The sequence below is a fragment of the Acomys russatus genome, chromosome 15 (genome assembly GCF_903995435.1).
Source record: "Acomys russatus chromosome 15, mAcoRus1.1, whole genome shotgun sequence".
In the NCBI taxonomy this organism is placed as follows: domain Eukaryota; kingdom Metazoa; phylum Chordata; class Mammalia; order Rodentia; family Muridae; genus Acomys; species Acomys russatus.
The window spans coordinates 56668814-56696693 of record NC_067151.1 but is presented as its reverse complement, the minus strand read 5'-3'; the positions used below and the strand labels follow the sequence as shown (position 1 = coordinate 56696693).

Below are 27880 nucleotides of genomic sequence, written 5' to 3'. Positions count from 1 at the left end.
ACTTTGGTCAGTAATATATATAAAACTATTTATCCATTTCATTTAGGTTTTCCAGTTTGGTGAAGTACAGATTTATTTATTTATTATTTATTCACTTTACATCTCAATCCTAGCCCCCTCCTTCTTCTCCTCCCAGTCCCTTCCTTATGTCTCTCCATCATCCTCCTATACTCCCTCCCTTGTCCCTCAGAGAAGGAGAGACACCCCCACACATAAACCTGCCCCAGCACTTCCAGTCTCACGAGGACTGTGCACTTTCCCAGTGTCCTGATAAGGCAGTCACATTAGGGTGAAGTGATCCAAAGGCATCCAACTTAGACCCATGTTAGAAACAGCCATCCTCCCCCTTCTTGGGGGCCCAAATGTAGGCTAAGCTGCCCATTGGGTGTATGTGTATATATATACACACACACATATATATATACACACACACATATATATATATAGACATATATGTGTGTGTGTGTGTGTGTGTGTGTGTGTGTGTGTGTGTGTGTGTAGCCCAGCCCAACCTGAGACCCATTCCATGGGAGAGCACCAACCCTTGATGATATTGATGATGCTCTACTGTGCTTGTAGATGGGAACCTAGCATGGCCGTCCTCTGAGAGGCTCTGCCTAGCAATGCATGGAAGCAGAAACCAAAACTTACAGCCAAACATTAGGTGGAACACAGGGAGCCTTGTAGGAGAGTATGGAGAAAGATGAATGACCCAGAGTTGCACAGGAGCTCCATAAGAAGACCAACAGTCCCTACTAACCTGGGCCCAGAGCGGCTTACAGAGACTGAAGCACCAACCAAGGACCAGGCATGGACTAGACCTAGGGCCTCTACACACACACACACACACACACACACACACACACACACACACACACACACACACACGCACGCACGCGCACACACACGCACACACACGGAAGTACAGATTTTTAAAGTGTGTCCTTATGGTTCTTTAGTTTGTTTTCTTTAACTTTAATTTTATTAATTTGAATGTTACCCTTCTGCTTTTTAGTTAGTTTGGCTGAGGGTTTACTAATCTTACTGATGTACTCAAAAAACCAAATATTCTTTATTTTATTAATTCTTTTCAGTTTTTTTTGTTTTTGTTTTCTATTTTATTGATTAAAACCCGAGTTTGATTATTTCTTCTCATCTATTCCTTTTGGGTGCTATTTTTCTTTTTATTCTAGAGCTTTCAGTTTTGCCATTAACTTGCTAATATGAGATCTCTCCACTTTTTTTAAAAAATATAGGTACTTAGTGCTAAGAACTTGCCTCTTAAATCATTTTCTTTGGTTCCCATAGGTTTGGGTATGTTGTGTCTTCATTTTCATCCCATTCTAAAATATTTTTCATTTCCTTTCTAACTTCTGTCTTGACCCATTTTTCATCTAGTAGTGAGTCGTCCGGTCCCTGTGAGTCTGTAGACTGTTTGTCTCTGTTGTTGTTGATATCCAGCATTAATGCATGTGGTCAGAGAGGATGTAGCTATTTCTTCAGTTTTCTTGTATCTGCTGAGACTCGCTTTGCATCCAAGTATGTGGTCAGTTTTGGAGAGACTTTATGATGTGCTGAGACAAAGATACATTTTTCTGTATTTGGGTAAAATGTTCTGTAAATGTCTGCTGGGTCCATTTGATTTATGACGTTATTTAACTCTATCATTTTCTCTTTTTGGTTTTTGTCTGAGTTACCTGTCCATTGGCAAGAGTGGGGGTATTGAATTCACCCACTATCCCTGGTTAGAGTCAATATGTAATTCACTCTGTAGTAGTGTTTCTTTTTGAGCTCGAGGGCTCTTGTGTTTGGTTAATAAATGTTAGGAATTGCAAAGTTCTTGGTGGATTTTTCCCCTTTGTTGAGTATGTGTAGTGTCCTTTCCTGCTTCTTCTGATTAGTTTTGGTTTAAAGTCTATTTTGCTAGGTAATAATATGGATGCATTGGCCTGCTTCTTGTGCCCACTGGCTTGAAATATCTTTTTCCATCTTTTTACCCTGAGGTGATGTCTGTCCTTGATGTTAATGTGTGTTTTTGGATGAGGAAGAAGGATAGATCCTGTTTTCAAATCCAATCTGTTAGCCTGTGTCTTTTTGTTGGGGTATTAGTACCACTAATGTTGAACATTATCAATGAGCAACGTTTATCGATTCCTGTTATTTTGGTATAGTGTAGGTTTCCCCACCTCTTTGGCTGGCCTGAGATTATTTATTCCTTTTGTTTTCTTGGTTGTGTTTAACCTTTTCATAATGAAATTTTTCTTCTAGTGCCTCATATACAGCTGGATTTGTATACAGATACTGCTAAAATTTTGTTTCATCTTGGATTTTTTTCTCTGTCTATTGTTGATTGATAGCTTTGCTAAATATAGTAGTGTGGGGTGTTTTTGGTATAGAACAGAAGTATTTTGTGTGTTAATTTAGGTTCTATGTTCATTATAAATTTCCACTATTGAATATGTAATATCTTTATTACTTTGCTTTATATGTATAGATTGCTTTTTGACTTTGTGAAGATTTCATTATTCTAACTTTTCAGTTGCACTTACAAGATATAGGTATACATACATATGTTTTATTATTTCTACAGTGAAGGAAAGCTATGTGTATAATGTATTGGCTAATTAAGAAATAACTTATTTAGTCACTATTGTGGTTAAATGTATACTACTTCAGAAAGCACTTGAGTGTAGAAAGCGATGGGAATATAGTTAAGCTCAGAATTTACAAGAAGGTTCTTGGAAACGTTGAGAGCACAATTTGCAGAACGCCTGAGGGTTCAATGTTACATTCCCTCTTTTGAGCAATGAAACTTTAGCAAAGGATATGTTTTAATGAGGCCTTTCCCCCCCTCTTCCTAGAGAGTGAGGACTTGCTGTACATAAAACCCCCCATAACCTCTTAACAGGTGTTCCAAGAATAAAGAAAACTACTGTTCTGTTTTCTCTCACGGCACATGGTTCAGACCCAACCACAAGGGCAGAGGAGGAGATTGCACAATTAAGCCAGTCCTTTGCTGCAGCTTCAGAATAGAACCAGAAGGCAAGTGCCCATCTGGGCCTGGAAGCAAGTGGCTTTGCAAAAGCTTTTTATTATGTCTGCATTTTGCTAGACTTAGGATGATGTTCATTGTGTCTTATCTGTGCTCTTGGTCCTGTGACTTGTGGCCTTAGAGGGTAGAGTACAATAGTCCACATAGCTATTGTTCAAGACATCTGCTTTCAAGTTAATTTTGTACTTTTTAAAGTTTAACTGATGAAAAGCCCTTTTAAAAATATGAATAGAATGTCTAAAAATAAAATTAAATAAAAAAGAATATCAGAATGCCATCATTCTCTGGAAAGTGTTATTCCATAAAGAGGAAAAACCAAGGCCCAAATAAAGCATGTCTGAATGAGAGTGACATCACACTTGACTTGTCTCATGCTTCAACGTCATTGATAGGAAAACCAAGGCTTAAAAACCATTCAAATCTTATTATGAGCCTTGACCTGCTAAGAATTTCTCTTAAGTGGCAGGAAATGAGATTATCATCTCTTTGGAGGGGTCAACACCAGGGGAAGGGTTAGAAGAGTGTGTGGCAATTAAAATAAAAACAAAATGAAAACATAACATACTCCTTCTTCGGCCCCAGCACCTCATAAATGTAAAATCTTAACCCAAACAACGAAAACACAAGAGCTCTGAACCAAGCCTTGTATACTGAAAGAGCCCAATAAAAATACGTGGTTTTATATGTGTAGTATATATTATCGGGATGTTTTGAAAGCTGTGGAACAGCTGGCCAGGTGGGGAGAGAGTGTAAAAATGTAGAAAGAGTAAGATCTTATTGCAACCTTAAGTTGTTCTGAACTTTTGGAAAAATCCTTTAGGGCAAGGCCCCCAAATTCCACTCCATGCAGTATGGAAGCCTGGGCAGTGTGCGTTTCTTTGTTTGCAGGGTCTGTTGTGAAACCCACTGGACACTAAGTCCTTACGGCAAGCATCCTCAGACACAGAAGTCAGGGCCAAGTTTGTTCAATGCCACAGAGCAAAGAGCTTGTTGTCGGCTTCCCACAGCTTGGCTTCCTATTTTTCTCTGCTCAGCTGTTTCCAGGGACTCTAGGGAGCGAGCTCCCTAGCTTCCATTTGATGATGTTATTCTAAGGAGGATGGGAACTCAGGGTTTTGGCTGAAATTACAGTGATATTGTAGTCCTGTCCTTGGATACAGTTGCACAGTCTAGACATTTGTAACAGCGATGGCCCAACCTGTCAAGGACTCATTTGTGTAAGGAGAGAGCCCAGTGCAAATTTTCCAGGTTCCTGTTCAAGAGACTTCTTCTTTCAATGGGTACCTTGCTTCACTTGCCATGTTGTATTACCAGGTGCGTTCTGTTTATCTCTTGAGCAGACGTTACCAGGTGTTTATAAAATTATTTTATACATAATAAACGAAGCTGTGTTTTTCATTTGTTTGTTTTTGGTTTTTGGAGAGGCATTTGGAGAATTAGATTGCATTTTTATTGCTGATCTTCCTTCCGTAACTCTCCACTTAGACTTCTGAGATTTCCCTTCCTCTCTACACCGCATCCTCTTTTTTCAAGGTATGACAAAATCATGGCCTTGTCATAATGGAAGACAGAAGCCAGGCAGCTGCCTGACATGCTACAATGTAGGCAACAATTGTTTTCTCTAACAAAGAATTTTACATCGTCAACATTATTAAGATAAGACTGAGAATTCTTCCATATTTCTTTTTTTCTTGGAATTTTAATATTTTGTATGACTCGTGATAACCTAGTAACCCCAATTTATACACTGTGACTTGGTAGAAGGCTAGCCTGTGCTAAGCCCATGTCTCTAGTGTTCCTTGAAAGTTCAGTTTCAGAGACCTTTGAGAGGAGTGCTGGTCACACCCTCTTGTCTCCTATGGTCTCTTCAAAATGTCTTCCTGTGAACTCAGAATCCCTACAAATATTTTGCAGACATTCAAACTTTATTCCAGGCAACTACAGAATCAAAATGAAACAAGCAATCTAGGACAGAAGAATGTCTTAAATAGCAAGAGAAAATGGCAGAGCTATTACCCCTTTTCTCATCCTTGTAGATGTGCCAGAGACAGCCTGTATCACCACCAGGATTTTAGTCCTTAAAATATCAAGAGCAAGAAGGACACAGCCTCCCCTCTCTTTCTTGTGCTAAGTCTGTAAAACCGATGCACATCCGGGATACAGTATTCTGCTTTGTATCATCACTATTTATTCCATAAGAAAAATGTCAACCATCTTCATCTAATTTGTTAAGTTGTATGCTATCCAGACTTGGCTGATGGCTAGAGGACGTTCGCCCTTTCCCATGGATCTGAATGGAAAAGGAGTATGTGAATCTTGATCTTCATGTTGTGAAATGTTCATTTGTACTTGTTATGCTAATACCAGCTTCACAGTACTGTACCTTTCTTGCTTCCATAGTAACATACAGGCTGACAATTTCCTTAAAACAGTCTGTTATGTCTACTCACATCGCAGTACATTAGAATTCCTTTCTACTGCACTCTTTTTCTTCATTCCTCCCTCCTCCCCTCTTTCCTGTTCTCCTTCCATTCTGCCCCCTTTCCATCCCTCCTCCTCCTTTCCCTATACCTCCCTCCCCTCCCCTCTTCTTCCTTCCCCTCCCTCTCTCTTTTGTTCCACACTGCTCTTACTACTTCCCCCATGCCTCCTTCCTCCCTCCCGCCTTCTTTGCTTGCCAATGAGAAGTAGAGGGTTAAGAGGATGCTACATATATTGGCCAGTGCATGTTTAACCATGGTAAATATGCAGGGGACTATACTTCAGATATGAAATACTCTTCTTGCCCTAGGTCCATATGTTGAAGGCTTGGTACCTAGGCTTTGGTGGACTCGCTAAGAATGAGGTTCAGTGAAAGGAAGTTGAGTTATTGTGAATGTGTCCTTAAAGCAGGCATTGAGCCCTTGCTCCTCTTTCTCCTCTATCTTTGATTCCTGTTTAGCAAGGGGTGAACACCCTCTTCTACCAGGCACTGATTGCCATGACTGGCTGACTTTCCACAGGCCAAAAAGCAGGGAGACCAACTGATAACGGACTAAATTGTCTAAAACTATGAGACAAAAATTTCATCTTCTAAAGCTATTTAAACTATTTTGTGACAATGGTTTAAAGATGACCAACACATGTGGGTACCCTTTACAGTTCTCCCAAGATTTTTTTTTGTATTTTTGAGATGGGGGCTGATCTCACTATGTGTCTCTGGATGCTCTAGAGCTTGACCCTATTGTCTCAGTCTTCCAAGCACAGGTGTGTGCCACAACACACTGTTTTTGAGATTCTTTTTTTTAAAAGCTTCATGTTCTGCGAAACCACAGATACACGAATACTGTTGAATACTTCATGAGGCGAGGGACTTTTTTGCTCCCTGACTTTTGGATATGTGACTGGATAGCTGAACTTTTTTACTTGCAAACCATCCTTCCAGTCTCTCCCCCATTTCAAGGACTCTGGGTTTTGTCAGCGTTGACATATGAAAAGTTATTTCAGGTAGTCACTCTCTCAAGGCACCTTTTGTGATGTTGGCAAAGCCATTTTAATACCCACAACACAGCAATGGCTTTTTAGCGTGGGGTGAATGACAGATCCCAGAGCACAGCCCAGTAAGCCTCGACGTCTCTAAGAGAGGGAACTTTGAGCCCGGCCTTGAAGAAAGATGAGTATTTGGTTGAGACCAGGAGGGGCTGAGGCTTCAGAATGTAAGGATGTAAATGTGTGGATGTGTCTGCCGGTGTATTTAGGCATTAATTGGTCCTACAACAAAGTCGGAAAATAAAGCATCTATGTACAGTTATAAGTTGCACTGTTTATTTGAGGTTTTATAATGATTACAGATTGGCAGTACCTTTCTGAGACAGATTACCTCCAATATCACTCATTTGGCTTTGGGTATGAAATAACCATAGCATCACCTATCTCATCAGATTGGTATGAAGAGTCATTGGCTTCCAGTTTTGGCTCTTCTGTTTCCTAATGGTTGAGTACAAGTAATTTGTCTTCTCCCCTGCCTCGGCTTCCTTTTATGCAAAGCGAGGACATAGTAAATGCCTGTTGTCACTGTAGTGTGGAGGTTGGCTATTGTTGGTGGCTATGATACCGACCCTCCCCATTCCTAGATGGAGACTGACTGTAATGATCGCGAAAGTGATCTGTCACCTAGCATGCGGGGCATGTGCAAGGAGTTCCGTATGAATGTAAGAATCCGAAGTTGTGTGCTTTGTCCTTACCACAGCATTGAGTGTGGTTAAGTGCATGGGCTGTGCAGTCTCATTGCCCAGAATCAAGTCTTGGATCCACTCTGTACCAGCTGTGTGCAGGGAAAATTACTAAACACCTCTGCTCCTAAATACCTTTATTTGTAAAATGAGATTAGTTGTAACCAATGCCACCAACAACGATACTGTAACAACAGCCCCCTTGCTGTGGGAGCTATGTGGCCACATGCGATCAAACATGCAAAGCAGTTTCCCCAGTGGCTCCGTGTAGAGAGCTCTAAGCTTACTATGTAAACTGTCATTATTAGGTCTTGTGTGTGATGGATCTGTGTATCTGGGACCTTCTGAGGCAGCTCCATTAATCCCCTCAGTTTTACAGCACAGCGTGACCTTGCATGTCCCTTTTGGCTAGTAAAGTAGCTGGTGAGGAGGTAAATAATAAGCCCCAGTCCTGGGCTTAGCTAATTCTCCCTCATAACATGCAAAAGCTTAATACTAATCTGGATTTTTCCCACCCTGGGTAATCATTACTTCTAAAAAAAATGCTGACCAAATCTGAAAATAATCTTCAGCTCTGACATTAATTTAAAAAAGTAATGTTTTCCAGTGTGGCTAGCTTTCTCAAGCCATGTCTCAGTGAATGGCATTCATTACTGTGGTGGGTGTTCATTTGTGCTAAATTAATCTTGTAAGAGTGAGTAATGACCATAAGAGCCTGAATATGTTTTCCCCTGTGGATGGGATGCAGCTGAGAAACCCACCTGGTCTGGCCACGGAGGTGAGGAGGTGTGGTGTGGCTTGTGTGGCTCCCTGCGGGTTGTAGTTGTGGTCTTTTGTTTTAAAGCAGCTGTTTAGCTACCCAGTGTGATATTTTGGTGCTTCACACACATTCTTCGGGAGATTCAGTGAAATAACGGCAAGTGAGGACAGCTAACTGCATTTCTTTTGAGCTTTCCTCTAAGGGTTGGTAAAGTCTAAACTGTGTAGTGTGTGTGTGTGTGTGTGTGTGTGTGTGTGTGTGTGTGTGTAATTAAGGATGAATCAACACAAAGCCCAAACTTAGCCATACAAAGCTCATCTGCTTACAACTATACATTCATACCTACACAGGATTGTTTTTTCTAGAAAGATCTCTAGCCCAGGTCCCTAATTTTTATATGCAGGGCATTTGATGAGAATGTTTATTTGCATTTACTTCCATGGCTGTAGGTTTTAACTTTTATTCCCATAATTGTAGCCAGGCATTTGTGCTCCCTCAGCTTGTAGGTTTGGGAGTTGCAAGTCAAACCTTGAGGTTGCCAGGCATTCTCATGACAAGTGTGCAGCCCATCACTGGCTTCTCAGAGCTGGGCTTAGCTCACGGGGAGGATTGTGTGGGAGATGCTGAAGGAGAAAGGAATTTGAGGTAGTAGGTTTGCTTCATGAGCAAAGAGTAGATTAGCTGGTAGGAGAGCCAGGATGGCTTTGGGTTGGAGGGTGCCTGTTCTGAACACAGAAACCCCTCTGTGGGGATGAAGAGGCCTGTTAAGGCTGAACATTGTGATCCTCAACCATGAAAATAATGAGATTGGCTGAGATTGTGGGCAAAGTGATGGTCACTAGACATCCTGGGAGAAGGAGAAACAGGAGAGAGAGACAGAGAGAGAGAGAGAGAGAGAGAGAGAGAGAGAGAGAGAGAGAGAGAGAGACACAGAGACAGAGACAGAGAGAGACAGAGAGAGACAGAGACAGAGAGAGAGACAGAGACAGAGAGACACAGAGACAGAGAGAGACAGACAGAGAGAGAGAGAGAGACAGAGAGAGAGACAGAGAGAGAACGCACTGGGAACAGAATGGTGAAAACCTCACAGTTGGATGCTTCCCTCAGCAACCTTGCGCAAGAAGAGCCTCCAGCTTGAATGGACTCTGGAACGGAGTGATTCTCAGTGCTGACTCAAGTTTGCTCCTAGCCTCTCTGGGAGAGAGCTGGAGACAGAATTCATTTGACTTAGAGGACTAATTGACTCCGAGGTTTCCAAGAGCCACACTTTCCACATTTATAAGTCTGCTCAAGGAAGGAGTAAGCTGCTACTTTACCCTAGAACTGAAGGAGCCATGGGCTTTATGACTGTTCATTGTGAGCCTGCGCCCATGTGGGAAAAATCTGCTTCCTGTGAGAGGGCCAATTCTAACCATCTTTCTGTGACTGTATGCCCAGCAAAGTGTCTTCAGCGATATGAACCAGGGGAAACCAGGACAGTTAGCTCTAGGTGAGAGCTGTCTGGCTCTGCTCTTTAAGCCCAAATGCACACAGGAAGGATATGCTTTGTAAGGTGACAGCCAGAGCAAGAGGGTGCTTCGGTCCTCTCTGTTTTTTTTTTTTTTTCCAGGAAACTATTGCTCACCAACACTGGAAACAAAAATGTTTCTTTTGTTTCTGAAGTCCATCAGAAAAGGAGGGATATTGTGACTTGAATGGAGTACTGAACAGATCTTGAAAAGAAAGATAGAAAGTGACAATAAGCAGCTTTTCTCACTTTATCAAAACACAAGCAGTGGTCAAATATCTTGACTCCTAAGGTTTCTTGGTTCTATGTGTGCATGTTGGCCCAATACTCTTTGGTAGTCTGGCAAACCCCTTCTCAAACCAAAATTTAAAACTCACACAGGCAAACAGATAACCATCAAAAGGATGAAGTTGTTTTGAAAGAGTATTATTCAAATCTTTCTAAAACAAAGTCTGTACTTTCTGTGACTTCCCCATTTTGTCTAGGCATCTGATAATGTTTAGCAAAAGATGCAGCAATTACCCCAAGTTCAAAGTAGTGACAAGCAAAAACTACATTTTGAGAAATGTGGAAATCTTTGAGCTTTCTATTACTGAGCAATTATTAAGGGAAGCACGAAATTTATGTCAGAAGGTAGTGAAGACAACAGTTATTTTTTGTTCTCTGTTAAAATTCATAGATCTCAATTATTTCATATTATGAAGCTTTTTTTTTCTGTTTTGGTGTCAATGGATCTCTGATGTTCTTCAGTTGCGTGTGTGTGTGTGTGTGTGTGTGTGTGTATAAAGGGATGGACTCAAATTATATTTGTTCAAGTCTATATTTTCTTCTATGGCTGGACTGTGTCTTATGGACTATTTCTTTGGGTCCTTCGAACATCTTTCAATGTTGACAGATTAAATAATAGGTCACAAGAACTTGTGTGGGAAAAGCTGCTGGGATGGTAGTGCGCCATAAAAACATGACTGTGGTTTAATATTGAGTCCCAGGAGCACTCCCCTCTATTCAAAAACCATCCCAGCCATGCTAGAGTCAGAAGGAATGGAAGCAGTGAAGCCACAACAAAAATAAAAGGAAAGCTTAAAAGGTCTCTGACTGGGAGAAGGGGAGGGGTCAACGGCCAGGCTGCCAAAGAGAAAAGACCTGGGGTTCTGATGTATTCACTTCAGGGCGTTAGTCTCTTGCTCAAGGGCAGTAGGCTCTTGGTCTGTGCACACTCGGCATAGGCATGCACAGGTGTTCCTCTGCAGAATTCATCTCAGGAGAAGCTGGTCTACTAAACTGCTCCCTGAAGTTCCCTTAAGTTCCTCCTGCTCCCCATTTTGTATGATGCTCAAGCAACACGGGCTTAGCCATGTTTTAAGAACTATAAGCATACTGCTGCGATGCTGCAGAAGGTCTCACCTGCTGTGTGAATTCTCCAGGCAAGCTTCACGGTAAGCACTTTTGAAGGTACCTTGGCTATGCGGAACAGTGACTGAGGAGCAGAGGTCAGGATAAGGGTGAGGGAAGAAGGCTTTGAGATAAGCATGACGGTAAACTCAGTGTACAAAGTATCTGTGACCTCTTCTGTAAAAATGGGTTCTATTGACTGACAAACAACACTGAGGAGTCTGAGAAGGGTCTGGGATAAACATTGCTGGTCTGGAGGATTTAGATGAGGCCTGGTCCCACAGATAGCAAAGACCACAGGGTTTTAACTACACCCATCCCAGCTTTCTTCGTGGAAACTGGGATAAATCCTTTCTGCTGAGGGGACAGTCTCTCATGCTTAACATTCCCGGTTTCCCTAGTGCTACCTGTGAGCACAAGGACCTTATGCCCTCTACACCTGGCCAGAGAATCCTTCCCCTCTCCTCCCCTCCCCTCCCCTCCCCTTCTACCCCTCCCTTCCACTTTTTCCCTTCCCCTCCCCTCCTCTCCCCTCCCCTCTCCTCTGTTCCCTCTCCTTTCCTCCTGTCCCCTCCTCTAGCCTTGTTCTCTCTGCATACCTGTGGAGATTTTTGTCTATTGTATATTCTTCTATTTTTGTCTATTACACTTGAGTTTCACAAAACTTATTTCAGGAAGGTTAGAGGAAACAGTTTTGTAAAACACCTATAATTAGGTAGGGTCACATGTCCTTAATAACAATCCTGAGCTATTTGCCATCATATGATTTCATTTTTGTATGAGACCCCTACAGTGATTTAGCCCATAGGAGGCTAATGGCACTCACCCTCGAGGGCCTCTTGGTGCAGTGGTTAAGGCCAGCAGGATAACTCATATTTGCAAATTCTAGAACTGAGGAAGCAGATACAGGAGGATTATGAAATTGATGCCTGTTGACAAGACAGAAAAAAAAAAAAAAAAAAAAAAGAAAAAAGACAGTTGATGATGGTAGCCACTGGAATGTGTCACACTATTTTATAGTAAACATTTTTTAATAAGTAGGAATTTATTATAAATAACAAGAAATACAATACAGTAAGATATAAGTAAGTGGCATTGTTATTATGGTCAAATTTTAGATACTGTAAATAATGATGTAGTATGCTTCCATAGTCCCAGAAACTCAGTACGTGTCCATCCATCCCTCTCTGTCAAACGTTCCCCCCCCCCGCAACATCACTATCTTAGTTAGGGTTTCTGGTGCTGTGGATGGCAAGTTTGATAAAGGAAAACATATAATTGGGGCTGCCTTACAGTCTCAGAGGTTTAGTCCTTTATTGTCATGGCGGGAAGGAAGCAAGGCAGCACACAGGCAGACATGGTGTTGGAGAAGGAGCTGAGAGTTCTCCATCCGGATCTGTAGGTAGCAGAAACAAATGCCACACGAGGGCCTAGCTTGGGCATATAAGACCTCAAGCCCACCCTCCACAGTGACGCACTTCCTCCAACAAGGCCACACCTACTCTAACAAGGCCACACCTCCTAATTATGCGACTCCCTATGAGCCTATGGCGGCCATTTTCTTTTAAACAAATTACAAGCACCGTCATCAACATACTCACTGGTCAGATGGTTTTCAACCCCACTATAATGTCATGGAGCTCCGACATAGATAATCTGTTGTTGATCACCAGGTGGTATATAGGTGTATTTAAAAATATAAATGATGCGGTTTGTGTCAGTCAGCTTACTGCCATAATAAAAGATACCCCAATCAATTAACCTATAAAGAAAGGTTTGTTTCTGCTGTGGCTTGGGGATTTCAGTCTGTGGATGACTGCCTCTACTGTTTTTGTACCTGTGGGGAGACAGCAGGAGTCATAACAAGCAAGCAGCCTGTGACAAAACAAAGCTGCTCACTTCATGGTTTGGGTACAAAAACAGACAGGAAGGGCCGAGAAATCTGCTAACTCTTTCGAGGGTAGACCCCTAGTGACCGGAAGACCTCCCATCCGACCCCACCTCTTAAAGCTTCTACCGTCTCTCAGCAGCAACAAGATAGTGGCTAAGATTACAGTGACGTTGACGCACTTCTGAGGAGACATTCCGGAACAAAGTATTGCTGTTTTAAAATTAGATGAGCACACGATTGAGAGCTAGTCAATGCTGAACTGTCTATAGGCCACGCACATTCAATGAGTTAGTCTTGCTCCTGTATTTAACAGTAAAGAACAAAGCTTGAATACATACGCAGGTGGATTCCCTCTTAAAACTAACTTGTCCATATGGCCACAGGCTTGAAAATCTTATAGCATATAATATTAGGCAAATACGTACGTTTTTTATGTATCTGAATAGTATGGGGTGGGCCTGACGTAGCTTATGTTTTTGGTTAACTCCCCGGTTCTGAATATTCAAGATTATTTTCTCGAATGGCTGTCAGATGGCTGGGGTCAGGCAGTCTGGCACTGAGCACAGTTAAAACCGCTGAATGTATCCAGGAAGGACATCCTTCTGGTCAAGAACTGGAAAAGGCTGTGGGGACACAAATAGTGCCCTCAGCACCCTGGGGAGGGGTCACTGAAGGGCCTTCCCTGTCAGGGAGCGCAATTTCAGGTCTATAACTCATAGGGTTATAATTTCCTCCTCTCTTCTGGGAGATTCCTTTCAGGTAAGTGTCAGCTTTAGTTTAAGCAATCTTAAAGACAGGCTCTTTGTGATAGTTTCCTGAGAATACATTGCTTGCTGACTAAACTGGCCCTACTTATTTTAAGTTCCCCATTTGGAAGATTAAAATCCTTGTATTTCAGTAAGTCTGAAAAGCCCATTTTTCTCCTGCTAGTAGTATGGTAGGAAATAGGAATGATTTTCCTCTTTGACTTTTGTTTTGGCTATCTGGATATTTAGCATAAAAGCAAACAAACAAACAAATAACAAAAAGCAACCAATTGTTTACGTTAGCCACAGAGTCAAATTCTTGTTTGCATTAGCTACTGAACAGTCTGGTGGGAGTTCCAACCAGTCAGGCTGGCTGCTGTCTCCCACTCTCATATGAGAATATAAAGATTGTGCTAACTTCTGCTGCCTTAAAAAAAAAAAAAAAAAAAAAAATATATATATATATATATATATATATATATATAATTTTATTGCCATGAGAAGACACTATGATGAAGGCAGCTTATAGAAGGAAGTGCTCATTGAGGGCTTACAGTTTCAGAGGATGGACTTATAAACCATCATAACAGATCAGCAGTCAGGCAGGCATGGAGATGGAGCAGTAGCTGAGAGCTTGCATCCTTAGCCATAAGCAGGAGGCAGAGAGAGATGAGATAACTAGGAATGGTATGAGCTATTAGAACCTTAAAGCTCCTCTCCAGTGAGTCTTCTCCACCAGCAAGACTACACCTCCCCAGTCCTTCCCCAAGTAGTTTTACCAACTGGGGACAAAGCATTCAAGCCTATGGGGACCACTCTTGTTCAAACCACCACCGACACCCAATTCAACTTTAATAGAAATGTGCACATATGCTCACATGGACACTTAAGGGTTGATTCTCCCCAGACTATGAGTTAATAATATGCTAGAAGGGATTATTCTGCTACTGTAGTTACTGGACAAACTTTAGCAGCAGAGAAAGAATTTTCTGATTCACAAAGATGCCTACTACTTACAGATTTTCAGACACCATTGTTTCAGCTGTGATCTTAGCTATACTGATCTTTCATGGGCAACACAGATGTCCAAAAAATTCTTTCCCACCCCACTTTAGAAATAAGACTAGCCAAAGTTGTCACAGAGACCGCACAAAACTAAGTAGCATGGGTTCAGGGATTACAAATACAACACAAATGTAAAATTATATTTTACAGTGATAGCTTTCACTTGCTTGAAAAAAAAAAGGAGGACACGTTTTTCTAGGACAGAGCTATGCCATTCGCATTTGATGGATTGGGTAGCCACTATGGTTAGATGTGTGTACAGAAGTTTACCAATGTTACTGCCATTTTATTTTCTATTATGTCACTTAGGGGTGATCTTGACAGAGCCATAATTCCTAGTGCTGCTGAAGGTATGGTAGCCTCAGACAGTTAAACAGAAGGAGAAGACAGGTGTCAATATAGGAGAAGAATGGCCCTGCTCTGTGTAACATTGGTGTGTGCCGAGACAGGCACTTCGATCTGGAAACATTTCTGGGGCACTTTGGCACTTTTCTTCTTAGACATTATGAAATTTGCCCTTTTTTCTATTTATTTTGCATTACAATTTTGATTAACCCCATGGCCATTTTTAGGGTAATGAAGTAGCAGGGTCATATCCTGGGCTTCTGTAGGTAGGTTGTCTATTACTGTCTTATTTTATTTTATTTCATTACTGTCTTTTAAACAAGTAATATTTTATTTTTCTTATCATAAACATGATACCTACTCATGTGGAGACTTTAGGATATTTAGAATAATATCCACATATATTTTTATATTCTATATTTCAAAATACAATTGGACCATTTTTATTTTTTCATATCTTTGCACCTTTTTTAGTTTTATTTTTGTTTTTCTCTGTGTAGCCTTGGCTCTCTTGGTCTTGCTTTGTAGAACAGGCTGGCCTTGAACTCATAGAGATCTGCCTGTCTGTTCCTCCCTGAGTGCTAGGATTACAGGTGTGTGTCACTGCACCTGGCTACATCTTTTAAATAGCTACTACTGTGATGAAAATTTGAAGTAACGTTTGTTATTTTAATGTATATCGTCTCCATAACTTAACAATAACCCTGTGGTAGTTGCTCTGCATTGCATTGTATGTAGCCATAGATATTCAGTAGGGTTCTTTTGAAAATGGCTTCCTGACACTGCTAGCAGAATAACAAGAGGATTTAGGATTTCCCCAGTACCACTAGCATGTTCTTCTCCCTCCCTCCTTTTCTCCCTCCTTCTCTCCCTCCCTCCCTCCCTCCCTCCATCATCCCCCTTAACATGGTCTGTCAGTGAAAGTAGATTGAATTTTCTGTGGATCTCTCTTTAAGTCTTTGTTCAGACCTGAAGCATTTCAGACCCAGTGGCATTTACACTGGGCAGGGAGTGCTCCCTAAGTGGCATGTGAATTTTTTAGAACAAATCTTCCATTCTCCTGTGCTTCTGTTCTCCTAAATTTCTTCTTTCTTCACTACCAAAATGAGTGTTTTTCCTCCTTGTAGCATAGCTGCACCCAGTTATGTGTACACAGTGTGTATATACAGCCCCGGTTTATTTCCTGAAGATTTTCCAACACTACATCTGGGTGCCATCCAGGCAACTCGGCTGGAATCTCTTCCCCTAGTTCCACTGCTTTCTTTTGTCTTCAGTGTCTTTGTCAGCTAAGAATAGTAGGCATAGAATCAGCTGGATGCATGTCTGCCCTTGCAGCCACATGGCTATGAGCATCACAGTAACTGGCCTGGGAGAGTGACAAACCACTGCTCAGTGGCACCACTTGCCGTTCTCAGTCACACAGGACTGGAGCAGGCTGGGCATGTCTGTGCAAGTGACAGTAAATCTGCTGTGTGAAGGGGTGAGCAAGGGAGTGGTGGGTGGGGCGTATGTCCAGGTGATGCTAATGGATCAGTATGTTCATTTCAGGCTCAAACCTGGACAGGCACAAGGCTATGAAGGATCCAGGGGGAAAAGATGTTCTTTTCCACTATAGATCTGTGTAAGTGTGGCCATTAATAACCAAGCAATACAGTCAATACTAGACCGTCTGGAAATCTCTGCCAGAGCTGTTAATCTATAACTCTTCAATTTAGCCTGCCTGCCTTCCTTCCTTCCTCCTGTTATGCCCAAATTTTGAGACTCCCTGAGCAGACCATCCAAGAGCTGAGTCCAAATGCAATGGCAAGGAAGTCTTTATTGTAGGTTCTAACCCGGGCCACCCTCCTATGCTCTGACACAGCAGATGCAGGGAAGCAGCCCCGGGTCTCAATTGAGAGGAGTTTTTATAGGTTTTAGACAAAGAAGTAGGTTTTACAGTGCATGATTGGGTGGCATTTGGGCAGAAAAGCTGCAAGCAGGGTGTTACGAGCTTTGGCATTTCATGGTTGGGTAATAGGTGAAGGGGCAAGTTGGCCTATAGAAAAGATTGGTTGAAGTAGCCAATGGGGGCATTAGGAATTTTGGCCTGGTTTCTCCTAATTGGTTGTTGCTATGTGCCAGACCACCTGGTCAGCTTGACCAGCAAAGAGTATATTTGGACTTTGCCAGGGTGAGCTGATTGTGTTGCTAGGGAATATTTTTCTGTTTAGACTAGTTTGTGTTTTTTTCTGGAATCTGGGTTCAGCCCTTGGCTAGGTTTAACACAAAAAAGAATTTATTTTTCAAAATAGAGTTTGTCTGGTACTTACACTTCCTTCTTTTCTTTCTTTTTTGACAAGGGGGAAGTAGCCATATTATTCAACAAAATATTACAAGAATGGCCTCTAAGCCGCATACTAAAATTCTCCTCTGAAACCTCTTGAGCTAGACCCCACAGTCCAAATCACCCTCAGCACCACTGCGTGCCATCCTCTTACTTACTACTATGGCCCATTAAGCCACACTTAAAGCATGCAACTGCTTTTCTAACCCTAAATCCCTAAATCCACATTCCTCCAAGCAATAGCACAGTTAGACCTATCACAGCAATGGCCCACTCCTGGTCCCAACTTGTCTTATTTAGTGTCTCAATTGCTGTGATGAAACACCATGACCAAAGCCACTTGAGGAGGACAGGGTTTTTTTTTTTTTCTCCATACAGTTCCATGTAAGAGTTAATCATTAAAAACAGTGAAGGCAGGGATTTACACAGAGCAGGAACCCAGAATCAGGAGCTGATGCAGAGGTCATTGAGGGTGCTTGTTCTTCATAGCTTTTCTCAGCCTACCTTTTTGCAGGCTCTAAGACCACCACTCCAGGGATGACACCGCCCATCGTGCCGTCAATCACTAATTAAGAAAATGCCTTGCAGGCTTGCTTACAGCTCAATCTTTTTTTTTTTTCCATTTACTAATTTTCTTTTTTTATTAATTTTTATTAATTTATTCTTGTTACATCTCAATGGTTATCCCATCCCTTGTATCCTCCCATTCTTCCCTCCCAATCTTATAGCATCCCCTTCCTCTCAGATGACCTTAGCCTGTGTCCAGTTGACATAAAACTATCCAACACAACAAGTACTCGAGACTCACTACTTTATATTAAAAGGTGATACCTTTAGAAGACATATATGCAGTAGTCTAAACAGCATACTTTCTACTTCAGAAAGGGCTACCCTTGTCTGCATTCTACACTAGGGGGATTGTGACCATACCTTCCTCTCTCTGAATGGTCACCAGGGTTCAATCAGGGGAATACCGATTTAATCACCTCCTTTAGGGTCAAACTCTAAACACTAAAGTTGGATCAACTGTCGATTCAGTGCCATTGACATGACTTTGAAGATTAAGTTACTGCCTGTGTGTAGGGGGACAAGCAAAATAATGATGACTGCAGTGCATCGCCTGAGTCCACTCCCTTCCCTATGTGCCTGTTGTAGGAGCCAATCACTGACATATGGAAAAGAAATAACTCCACGTAGGTGGGCTTTTCCCATAAGACCAAACCCTCATTTCTTTTCAGAACTAAAGGAGAGAGCTTTTGAGTCAGCGGAGCTTCTTTAGGGGTTTTTGGTTCATATTGTTTGTCTCCGCCTTCTTTATTTGTACTTTTCCCCTCAAAGGCATGTACCCCAGGCAAACCTATTTCATAAATCATGAAACCAAGAGCCACAGGACAAATGACTCCATGCGCATCACATGGGAGCATGTCTGGTTTTCATACTACCAATTATTGGTCAGAAAAAACAAATGTCCGAGGCCTTTAGGCTTCAATTTAGAGTTGAAAGTCAGATCAGGCGTAGAGACTGTTAGTCATCATCATGTCATGCTTTGGGTCAGCATCTTTCTGAGGCTCGAGGCTTTGTGCTACTGGGACGCAGTGGACCTTTAGGAATTGGACCTAGTAGAAAGAAGGTAGGTCATTGTGACAATGCCCTTGTGATAGTTAATATTGGCTTTCAGGCTCTACACTCATCTAGAAGACCGGCCTTTGGGCACACCTGTGAGGGATTATCTACATTAGGCTAATTGAGGTGGAAAGAGTCATCTTAACTGTGGACAGCGAAGTTCCATAGCTATAGTCATGGACCAAATACAAAGGAGAAAGAGAGCCGAGCCCTAGCACTCCCCACTCTCTGCTCCATGACTATAAACACAATGTGGCCCCCACCTGTTGCTCCTGTTTGCATGACTTCCTGGCCGTGATTGACCACACTCTCAAGCTGTGAGCCAAATAAACCCTTCCTTCCTGATGTTGTCTCTGTTAGGTATTTGTCACAGCAATGGGGAAAGTGACTAATGCATCCTCGAAGGGGATATGGGAACACACTCTCTTTGTTTCCCAGATATCATGGGAGAAGCAGCTTGCATGTCCTTGCCAGGTATGCTGCCTGGCCACAGCCCCAAAGACCCGGGGGCCAAGCAACTGAGACCTCTAAAACTCTGAGCAAAAATATCCCCTTTCCTTCCCTAAAAATTTGATGAACTCAGCATTGGTCACAGAGCTGGAAAGTGACTAACAGTCTCTGACTCCAATCTCGTCCTCAATTCTAAATTCGAGTCTACAGGTCTTGGTCCCTTGTTTTTCTGAGAAACAGTGAGATGAAAGCCAGGCGCCTTTCCACGCAGTCGTCATGTGTCCCGAGGCTACTGGCTAAGCCAGTGATTGTACCAACTCTCCTTTGTTCTCCGGCATACACCACCAAGAAAAAGTCATTTCCTAGGGCGAAACCTGCAGAGAAGCCTTGTTAATTAAGTACTCGGGTATGGCTATTAGTTTATTTAAAGTTTAGTCATGAGCCTGTGCTTGGGCTGCCCATGGAAACTCGGCAGAAAACAAATAACAAACATAAGGTGAAGTAGTTTGTTTGTTTGTTTTTAGAAAAGATAATATTTTTAGCAGACCAGGAACATCTTTTCATTTTATAAATAACTGAAAATAATGATAATAATTTTATATAATCTTTATACTGCAAAAACCTTATGGTAATAAATCATATTTCTTCAAAACATATAAAATATAATCTAGTGGTCAATGGAAGGCTAAGTTTGACAAGTATTAGTCTCACCATTCTTACTCTGTGTCACAGTCATGTCCTGAGATGTGGCAGTCGCTCTTATCTCTGTGCCATTTGGGTTAATAACTTGAGCTGCCATAGCAGTTCAGTCCTGAGATCTCAGTGGTTTCCCACAGCGGTGGCTTCTTTCTCATTCAGGAGCAGTGCTCTGCTGTCCAGTTAGCATCTGGGACATGTGGCCTCTATGGCTGCTTCAAGAGAGAGCGAGTGGGGACGTGCTGGCTTATGGTGCTTTCACACATCACAGGGCAAATGGCCTCAAATCAGCAATGACAAGAAACTGGACAGCATTGCTAGTATCAAGTAATTGACTTTCTAAATAGAAAAACTCTAGACAACAAAGAACCCCGTGCAAATCAAAAATGCTAAGTGGAGAGGCCGAGTTGTTCTCACTCAGATCTGTTACTCACAATTCCAATGACTTCACACAACATCTCTCTGTGTCATCTAATCATGTAGGCCAGCTGTTAGTTTAAACAGACTTTTGTTCACCCCTTAAGGCACCAGGACAGTGGTGCATATCCAGGGGAAAGCACGAGCTAGGTTCAAGATTCTTCTTGTCATCAATATTATGTACAGTCTCTCTCTTATGGTGCTATTTACTATGTTGTAGGTGTAGGTTTTCTGTTTTGTACATCTCTGGTAGAAACAGGCCTGGGTTGAGACAGGGCGGTGAGGTGCAAAGGTCACTAGCTTTGTTCTCAGGTGTTGTCTTTCTATCCCTATATTGTCATGTATGAGTGAGATCCTAAAGTAACTCCTGCTCTCTTCATCTATGCTACGCTAATAACAATACCCATCTTTTAAGCACATGCCATCACCCCCAGTTCATGCAGGCTTCTTACAGATACCAATATGACAATAATTTCTAAAACGTCCAGAGATATTAGATAGTCAGTAAATGTTATATTTTTTTTCATACATTTCTCAGAAAAAAAAAATCAAATTCAAGAGATCTTGGACTTTGTAATAGAAATGCAAATCTTCTTGAAGGCAAGGGAATTGTATTAAACACACACACACACACACACACACACACACACACACACACACACACACACAGTTAAACAATGGAAAACACTGCCTATTTCAGCAACAAAGAAGAACCGTCTTATGGTGAAGAGAGTCTGAACGTTTGCCGTCAGCCGGTTGTGAAGTTGGCCTGCTGAGACACAGGCCGATCTCTGTTTCTTAGAGTTGGTGAGTGTATGTTTTGATGGACCATATGGTACTGCTTGGCTCTGCACCACCCCGTATTTCCATGTCAGTGATTATCCACATTACCCAGGAAGAAACAATGAGATGATAAATCCTAATTGTGACAGCAATGAACTCTTCTGAACGAAAGCCCGAAGCTGTTGTCAGCTGGGAAAGCAGAGGACTCTGGGGAATGTGGGAGCTGAGCTGTGGGAAGGCTGGCAAAGAAACGCTGTATATTTTACTTGTGAGCCATGTCCCAGGATCATTATCATGTCAGGATAAAGATCTGCTTTTCTTGAACAATGAAAATAGTGTCAGCATTCAAGCTCTCTGTCGGAATCTCCTCAGAGCCACACGGAAAACCCGTGTGTGGACATGTGGAATCTGGCAGACTCACACACATCAGAATTTCCTGATTGGAATACTTTGGAAGGCGAAGTTGAATAGAAATCTCTTCTCTCAAGGGATTTTTCTGCTTTACCCTTCTTCTTGTGGGCACCTTGGTATGTTTTATTACAAACTGAACAGTGGAAGTGTGGGAGGGAAGATTTAGCAGGTAAGAGTGCAGGCTGCTTTTCCCAAAGGGCCTGGGTTCAATTCCTGGCACCCATATATATATCTTTCTCTAGTTTCAGGAGATCTGTCACCCTCTTCTGCCCTTGAGGGCACCAGGAATTCATGCTGTGCACATACATACTTGAAGACAAAACAACCAAACACGTAAAATAAAATGAAATAAGATGAAAAAAAAAAAAACCAAACAATGGAAACATTTGTAAGATTGTATTGCTTCTGGAATCCAGCATCTTCTAGTATCATTTTTCCGAAAAAATATCAAGAAAAGATCTTAACTATTAAGTAATTTGCTTCAGGATCCTAAAGTCATCATGAACAGAAGAGCCTGAGGTATGACACCAACGAAGCTCTCTCAGTGAGGTGCGACAGATTGGCTATAAACCTGGGAGTATAATTTCAGAGCAGGTATAGTGAACCATAGTGAAGGAAACAGCATCTCAGAAAGATCTGCACTCTCACTCACATAGGTCAGAGATGCAAACAACATGAATGTTCACTGAGAGATGAGTTTTCAAAGAGAAATGATCCATACACTTCACAGAATACTATTGAGTCATAATGAAGGAAGAAATTATACCATCTAAAGCACTACAGTTGAACTGAGAGGTGCTGAGCCAAATAATGCAGACATAGAGGGACAAATATTGCAATATATATATATATTTATTTATATAAAATCTAAAAATATTGCATTCACAGAGGCAGGGAGTAGACTGGGAGCAGAGAGGGGACATTGGGGAATGGCGGGCAAATGCAGAAAGTTTTAGGTTTTCAGGATGAACCAATTAAGAGATCTAATACACTGTATGGTGGAGCCGATGAACAGTGCTGTTCGTGGGCTTGAAATACAAAGAGAATGGATCTTAAATAGTCTCAATAAAACAAAAAGAAAATGTACTCATGTCTAGTAATGTCATATTAATTAATCTGCACTGTAGCACTCACTTCATAGTGGGTATATAAACTATGCTGTGTATCGTAATGTTTGCAATTTTCACTTGCCATTTATACTTCAATAAAGCTAGAAAGAAAGGAAAGAGAAGGACACAGGCTAATGAAAAATAAGGATGATGAAGAAGCATTATGAAAATTAGTTCTTAGGCTAATTAAAATTATGATTTAAAAAGGAATTTAGCAGAGGTGCTGTCCCCAGAATACATGAGTTGTGAGATGAAAATCTTAGTGCTGAGCATGTGTTAGATTCCTGTGAGTTATTAGTCAGGAGGCTCCAGAGGGGCCAAAATAGCACAGGCTATTGTCATGGCTCATCCTTGCCCATTGTAACTAGACTAGATGGTTGGTAGATGCCACATGCTTTGGGTGTAGGTCATAAAGAAATCAATCTCAAACGGATCAAGAAACTCTTTCCCTGCTGCCTGGATTTCAGAATGTTGGGGGTGCTATCAGTCTACTGGGAGAGCAGAGATGTCAACGGTCTTACGTCATGTTGGATTCTGTATGCTACAAGATACTGACTGTACTGCTACCCAAGATGTTCCCATCAGAGCGATCATTGCATGACAGTTACAGGGTTGTTATCTGCTTCCGGATGAATTTGAAGTCTGCTTCACAAAAGGGAGTGCATATCTGGTGCTATAAACCTTGTCAAGAACCTATGGATAGAGAGGTGATCTGCCGGAGGTATGACTGGGTGATGGTGGTGTTGTTTTGATAAATGACTGAGTTGTTGGACTGTTGTCCAAGTTTTTATTTTCATACTTAAAAGATTTGTGTGGCTTTCAACATTGATTGGAGAAGCTTCTTTTTGAAGGGGGAAGTGGTTAGTGCAGAGACAACTGTTCAAATTGCTGGTAACAAGTGACTGTAAATGTTCAGCTACGGACAGGACATCTATATGAATTCCCAGCCCTTTTCACCAATGTCCAGGAAACATCACAGAAGACAGGAAGGAAGAAAAGAGCCAGAGGATGTGAGGGAAGTCTGTAAAATGTCTTCTGGATAGAACATGGTTATTGTACAATGAACGTAGTAATGGTCTTGGTTATCTGTACAAGACCTTCACAAGATGAAGCCAGTTAAAATTGCCACATGGATGGGAGAGGGTATACTGAGGCCCTACTCCTAGCAGAGGAGCTATTTGATGGCTGCTGGAGAGTCATTTTTCTTTGGCGGTTTGGCCACTGGTAGGTTCCTCAAGTCCCAATGGATGTCCCACCCCCATCCTGTGAATATGGACAGCGTTAATTGGACTCAGTTATAACAAAAAAGAGAGAGATATTAGAGAGGGGAATCCAAGAAAAGGTTAGAGGGGATGAGCAGGGCATGGGTATAATTAAGATGCATCATATACATGAATAACATTTTCAAAGAATAAAAATATTATTTTAAAAAGTGGAAAGAAAAAATGTTGTTTATAAATGTTACAAGAATTGAAAATACCAGATTTTAGTAAAGATCTATCTTGAGCAAGCTGGTTATATCAGAAATAACATTTTCATGCATGTGCGTCTTGAGGGAGTATATGAAAAACAATGGAATTTGTAGTCAGTACATATCACAATTACTCAAGATTAACATGCAATAAGAGTTCTCATATTATATAATGGAGAAGCATGGTGCGTCTATTCATACTTCACTCTTTGCCAATTTCTTTCTGATTATAAGCAGTATGAAAATATATAATATGAAATAGAAAGAAAAAGAGACAGCATTTTGACGGTCCATGTGGATTTACTGTTTGTTTCTCAACTTTGTCTAAAGCATCAAATGGTAGTTCCATTTCATTTTTTTGCACTTGGCATATTGAACCCTAACTCTTTCTAAGCAATATTGTAAGTCCGAGGACATAGGAGGGAAAGTCAGATAAGGATTCTGTGCTCGTGGAGGCCATATTTAGCACTCTGTGTAAATGGGGCTTGTTGGGAACCTGCCATCACTTAAATTTTTCATTGGGTCTTGGCTTCTTTCATGTTACTGATCGCTTACTCATCCACTCATTTTGCCCCTCTTCTGTTTGTCTGTCTGTCTGTTTAGAGCCTGGACTTCACCCAGGACTTCTAGATAAATACCTTGTACAACTATGAAGGAAAGAGGTTACAGAAGGTATATATATTCATATATATGTATGCATGTATATATATATGTATATTTTTTTCTGAGACAGGCTCCTCCTATGTAGGCCATGCTGGCTTCAAACATCTCCAGCTCCTGCCTCAGTGCTGCAGTTCATAATTCTGCTTTTATTCATGGTTCTATCTTGGAGCTGGTGAACCCGGAGGTGACGAAAGCTCGCTGACAATCACAAAACTCAAGCTCATTGTTCTGAGGGTCATTGCATCGCGAGGAGTTTAAAATTTGGAAAATGGCTTTATAGAAAATAAGGATCACAGTCCAAGTGGATACAAGTTATTGAAGATGACTTAACCAGAATATACTCAAGTTACTAAGCTTGGAGCCGGGAACACGAGAGGCTTCCTTAGCTTCCAAGGTTCCGATGGCCTTCTCTCCCAATGTGTTCCAAAGCACAATAAAGAGAAAACCCCACTGGCTAAGAAAAATATTGCCTTGCTGTGCTGTAATTCAAAGCAGGTTTCTAAGGTCTCCTTTTGAAAAAAATTTGAGACTTGGGCTCCAGGAATAACCACAGGTTCTGAGTGTGAATGGTACTGCCAGGGCAACGGCTGGGAACCCAGCGCCCTTTAACAAACACCATGTTCAAGGCACAGGCAATAAAACCCAAACCCAGATGCTTCTCTCTGACCCTCTTGTGGATGGGTGCCTATGCATTCTGAGTTTAAAGAGCATCGTGCCAAATAGTTTCACAAAAAGAAACTGCCGAGTGGTTTAACAAGTGGGACAGAAATTGATGTTCTTCCATATGGCCCTGGCTTTTCAACTTCTGCTCAGTGTCTTACCTTTACTTCTCTGGAGTTCTGGCATGGACCTGCCTCTGAATTTTCTTCTCATGTCTTTTTGAAGAGGCTGGAGACATGGCTTAGGGGTTTAGAGTACTTGCTGCTCTTGCGGAGGATATGGGTTCAGTTCCCAGCAGCCACATGATGGGATACAGCCATCTGCGACCCAAGTTCCAGGGGACCCAATGTCCTCTTCTAGCTTCTGTGAACACCGGGCTTGCATGTAGTGCTCAGACATGCATGCAGGCAAACACTCATATACATAAAATAAAACAAAAGATTTTAAATCTTTTTTTTTATTCTACCACTGCATTTTTTGTTTGTTTTTTGTTTTTGTTTGTTTTGTTTTGTTTTTCACTTCTGGTTCTTTTACTCACTTTGTTTCTACTTCCTGATGTCTCATTCTCACCCTCAACACGCCACTCTGCTGAAATGGCTTTAAGTCAGAGTCACTGATGACCACCAGCCATCTAAGCTCACAGCCCCTGTCCCTGACCATCTGTAGCCCCTCTCTGTTGGACTGTACTGAAAGCCAGTCTTTCCTTCTGAACACATGCTCAGCCTTCATGATAGTACCCTGCCTTGGATATTCTTTGCTCATGACCATACCTTTTTTCTTTGTTGATTCTTCCTCCTCTGTCCAGCCCCAGCCCCTGCACTTCATCAAAGCTTGGTAGCTCCTCACTGTACATTCTAGGTGATCTCATGCATTACAAGACACCCACTGCTGAAACACAGTCACTTAGCAGGACGTTTGAAATCCCAGAAATCTAAATACTAAATCTAGAGGTTTCCAACAGACTCTTATCACTTTAATCATTTCTACTTTTAATTCCTTCACTTTGCCTTTGAAATGCTACATGGACATCTTTTTTTTATCTCTGTCAGTAGATTTGTTAACTTTGGGTTGACACGTTCATTCCTAGCAGGGAAGAAAGCTTGCTTCTGTCGCCTCCAGCTTTATCCCTGCGTTTTCCTGGGCCTGGATGATCTGTGGTGGTCTCATGCGTGGATGGTTTATGGTAGTCCTCAGGGAAATGCCTGAACTACTAGACATGAGGGCTGCTTTCAGCTTTAGATGCTGCCATTCACCTTCCTGTGAGAGCCCAGGGAATAATCATGCCTGGGTTTTCTGCCTCATGCATGTCATTTACTCATATTTTCTGAACTGGGAATTGATTTCCTTTTGGTTACTTTCCTTCTTCCTGCCTTTGATTAGAGTGATCCACTTTTCTCTGCTCCCCAGACACACTGATTAGTTGTGGACATTGGGGTTCATGTGCGCCCTTCTATATTCCCTTCAGTGATTATGTGAATATTGTAGTGCAGTCATTCCCTGCCACCCTGCGTCAGTGAATGCCACCACTCCCTTCCAAAAGGCTGGCTCATAGACTGCTTTAACCCAAACCTGCTCTTCTGTCTTCTGGGGTATGGTTGCTTGATGTTTCATTTAAACCTGTTCAACTTCTCCAAACAGGCAAGAGATTTGTCTCTTTTCTATTTATTATACAGCAAGCGACATTGTGTTTGTTGGCGTAGAACCTGGACCAAAACAGATGCGTATTTTAGTAAATGATGTTCCCTTTCATCTTCCCTGTTTCGACTTCCTGTCTGAGTCCTATCTGAGTGGGATCAAGACCTCAGCAGCCCCCTGTTCAACACTGTCTGACTCACCTTCCCAGTGCATGCTCGTCTTGATGTGTATGTCTGCTCTTGAAAGCCTGCTACTGACTGCAAGTGTGGACTAGAGGACCTGCAGCCTCCATCTTCCCAGCTCACCTCCCTGAGCTAGCACACTCCCAGCTCACCTCCCTGTGTTAGCACACTCCCAGCTCACCTCCCTGAGCTAGCACACTCCCAGCTCACCTCCCTGAGCTAGCACACTCCCAGCTCACCTCCCTGAGCTAGCACACTCCCAGCTCACCTCCCTGAGCTAGCACACTCCCAGCTCACCTCCCTGTGTTAGCACACTCCCAGCTCACCTCCCTGAGCTAGCACACTCCCAGCTCACCTCCCTGTGTTAGCACACTCCCAGCTCACCTCCCTGAGCTAGCACACTCCCAGCTCACCTCCCTGAGCTAGCACACTCCCAGCTCACCTCCCTGTGTTAGCACACTCCCAGCTCACCTCCCTGTGTTAGCACA

The 27880-nt window shown here is 42.1% G+C and overlaps 1 long non-coding RNA gene across 1 annotated transcript in view; it reads left to right on the top strand.

The window, feature by feature from the left end:
- LOC127199355 (uncharacterized) overlaps positions 1 to 27880 on the top strand; it is a 70013-nt gene that overhangs the window by 9941 nt on the left and 32192 nt on the right. Inside the window, exon 2 of the long non-coding RNA XR_007831930.1 lies at positions 16518 to 16590. This is a non-coding gene — a long non-coding RNA (uncharacterized LOC127199355). The remainder of the gene's footprint in view (positions 1 to 16517; positions 16591 to 27880) is intronic.